Source organism: Mus musculus, chromosome 4 (assembly GCF_000001635.26).
Source record: "Mus musculus strain C57BL/6J chromosome 4, GRCm38.p6 C57BL/6J".
Classification (NCBI taxonomy): Eukaryota; Metazoa; Chordata; class Mammalia; order Rodentia; family Muridae; genus Mus; species Mus musculus.
In genome coordinates this window covers 46110650-46114313 of record NC_000070.6, presented here as the reverse complement: position 1 = coordinate 46114313, position 3664 = coordinate 46110650, and the positions used below count along the sequence as shown (strand labels likewise).

The window sequence follows — 3664 nt, the reverse complement described above, 5'->3', positions numbered from 1 at the left end:
CTACAAAGAAATGAGAAAGAGATGTGATCCAGCTGTCCCTTGTCAGTCACAAATGACACTGGCTTCACAAGGTCAGAGTCTGCTTTTCAAAGACAGTTATAAGAAGGCTGTATGGTTTGTCCTTGGTTACTAATGAGTCTGTGGTAAGGTGTACATAGTCTCCTCACATCTCTTCTAAATGTCTGACCACACAGTCCCTCTCCCCCATTCGCCTTTGCCAGTTCCTACAGGAGCTCCACAATTGAAGACTGGATCCGAGCAAAGTTAACTTTAGCTAGTCTTAAGACTGGAGTCTTCGCCAGCTAAAAATGTTTCCCCTTGCTCCTTCTGGGAATGCCTGGCCTGCCTCCTGCTTATGTTAATAACTGAAAATTGCCTGCACTTGTCATGCCCCCTCATATTTTAACAGTGACATTTTCTCAGGAGCAAGACAATTCATGCTCAGATGCTGTACATATGACAGTGAAGCCTGTAGACAGGGAAATATGAGCCAGAGCCAGGAGATTGCAGACAGGAGATGAAAGCTTAGTGAATGGCTAGGATGACCCCTTTGGTACAATGAGAGGGAGCCTTGTATTGTCTGATGAAGACTAAGAAGTAGGCTATATTCACTGCAAGAGAACACAAGGTCAGGGAAGGCCATAGAAGAAATAGAGTACACTCAAGGAGCCTGCTCATGTGGCAGAGGCAGAGGCAGGTAACCATTGCTACCTGTTTAGTCAGTGTAAGATGATTTCCACTTGCAAAGCCAAGGTGGCTGTGCAGCCACCAGCTCGGAGCCCATGAGTTGCAGCGCCCCAGTCAACTCATACATGACTCACATGGGGCAGGCATGTTGTGAAGGTGTGGCTGAGAGCTGGAGGTGGGTCACAGACTCACAGATGCCCAGTGTGGGGCCCTACCCTCTTCCCTCATCCCAGGTCAGAAGGAGGCATGCAAACCAGGATAGGTAGGCAATCTGGAAGGAAGACACCATCTAGCCCCATTCCTGAAGGTGACGAACAGTGTCACACAGCTTGAGAATCAGGAGCAAAAACCAAAATCCAAAGAACAGAAGAGTCTTGTACAGATGTGCAGTTCCACATCTGAGCCCATCACCCAACATTAACTGTGCAAGCATGTCTGCGGGCTACCCTTAGCTCCCTATACCCATGGCATAGAGTCATCCACTTACATGTAGAACCAGGATTTGAACAGAAGCCCCTCTAAAGGCTCTGGACTCTCCATGTTGTCATTTGCATGTGACAGTGAAGGAAATGGTTGCAGGGACATGATGTTTGCTAAAAGCTAGAAAACTAGTGATAAACAGTGGGGTCGTACACCCCTGTAACCCTAGCACTTGGGAGGTGGAGGTAAGAGCATCAAGAGTTCAAGGCTAGTCTCTGCAACAAAGCAAGTTCAAGACCAGCCTCAGCTACATGAAACTGTCTCAGAAACAACAACAAGGGTAGAATCAGACTAGGCTAGGACTTGTTACTTGAGTTTCAGCCTAGTGCCTCTTTCAGTAGTTTGGTTACATGTCCACATCTCATCTGATGCTCACAGGATCTCCTCTGTTAGAGAAGAAAGCCATAGACCTATTTGCAGACTGACTGCAACCTTAGAAACTGGCCTTTGATGGAAAGTACAGAAGGAGAGCAGGTTGGGGAGGCATAAGGTGGGAGGGATGGACTCCCATTACTCTTCCTCCTTGTATACATGAGGCTAGATCCGAGTGCATGGTTCTTAAGGACTGGCGTTCACAGAAAGGGGCACCCATGTACTAAGGTATTACGTTTCCATTTTGATGATGGACCAAGAAAGGGAAGCCACCCACCATAAAAGTTCTAGCAAGTGACTTGGAGTAGAAGCCAGGTCTCTAACTCAACATAAATGTGTGTGTGTGTGTGTGTGTGTGTATGTGTGTGTGTGTGTGTACACATACATCTATGTATGTACACACACACACACACACACACACATATATATATATATCCCCTTGTTCACCATGGCAATAGCCACAGGCTCCCTTGTTTATTAGCAGAGCCAGAGGAGATCTCTAGTCACCAGGACCCATCTCCATTCATTGTCTGACCTCCCTTTACTCCTTGTGGGCAGATGACTCTCCCACGTCTTAGGAAGCACTCTGTGCTCGTTTGTGTAAGACAGCACTTGCCTGGTGCTCTGTGACATGCACAAGAGTCCAGGATGAAGATACAAACGCTGAACAACCTTGGCAGAAGATTACAGGTGTCCTGGCAGACCCCTGAGGTGTAAGACATGTGGGTGAAGTAGCCCAGTCCTCTAAGATGGTCACTAGGTTCTCTAGGTTGTGAAAGGAGAAAGGGTAGAGAATGGTAAGGCACGAATGCCTTGTCTATAAATAAGTTTGTTGGTGGCACTTCTGGGGGCACTCAGGGTACCCGGAATGGATGCTTAGCCTGGCAAGAAGATGGCTTGTCAGGATGTCCTGAGGAGCCAGCCCTCCCTAGATGACATACAGAGCAGGGCTCTGAAAAGAGACTTCTTTCTGTTCAATCCTCAGTTCTTCCTACCACAGACCTGCATTTTTACTAAAAAGTGGGGATAATACTAGAAGGCTATGGCCGGTTGTTAGTAGTGTGGGTTAATATGGTTAATAATAGGGAAAATGTTCAGAAGAGAGCCTGGTGCATCACAGTGCCTGCCAACTGTTTCTGTCAAGGGAAATGGGAGCCACATGGGGGAGTTGAGCCTGAGCCATGGCAGCTGGCAAGGCCTCTGAGTAGCAGAGTGGAGGGGTCAGCTTTGGGAAGAGTGCTACCGGGAGATATCCATCTGCAGATGCCCTGAAGTCAGGGAAGCTTCGGGGGAATGTGGCCAGTTGGACTGGAGGCTGGAGGTGGGAGTTGCAGAGGTGACTGGCTGACAGGAACCTGGTCAGCATCCAGGAGATACCTAGATTTCTCCTTGGGATAGCTGTCCTTAAGGACACTTGCCCTAATGGTTTCAGGATAAGAAGAAAGTTATTTGGGATCCAGTTAGGCATAATGATTATCCCCAAAGATCCAAAGTCTGTATCATAGAGGTGTGCGCAGCACGACTCACAGTTGCCAAGATAAGGAATCCAACTATAGATGAACAGGTAAGGAAAATATGGGATCTGTGCATGACACTGTCTGACCTTAACACCAAACCTCTGCTGTCTGCCAGCCACAGTGTGAGGATTGCCATGCCGAGTGAAACAGCCAGATGCAGAAAAACAGATCCCCCACACCCTCACATACAAGTGGCATCTGAAGAAATCCGGCAGCAGACCAGTAGAATACTGGGTACAGAAGCTGGATAGTGAGAGGGAGGGGCGGTGGGGGGGGGGAGTCAAAAGTCAAAATCTCACGAGGAAGCAAGTGACGTTTTTGTTTCCTTCGAGACCTTCACAGAATATGGAACGTGGTTGCTAATGGCACATTGAACATTTTAAAATTAAGAGTACATTTCAACTGATTTTACCATGGAAAAATAAGGAGGTGCTAACTATGCTAACTAACAATATGATAATAATTATTCTAATTTTTAATCTTGAGTTAAAACATGTACCTCATAAATAGATACAATTATAACTTGTTAATTTATTGTTAAAAATTAAAAGATGATCTGAGGTTTGCTCTTGAAGTGCCCGTTAGAAAGGCGTTGAGACCATGGGAAA

General features: G+C 46.7%; 1 protein-coding gene across 2 annotated transcripts in view; it reads right to left on the bottom strand.

The window, feature by feature from the left end:
* Tmod1 (tropomodulin 1) overlaps window positions 1-3664 on the bottom strand; it is a 77093-nt gene that overhangs the window by 1719 nt on the left and 71710 nt on the right. The gene's annotated exons all lie outside the window — the stretch shown is intronic.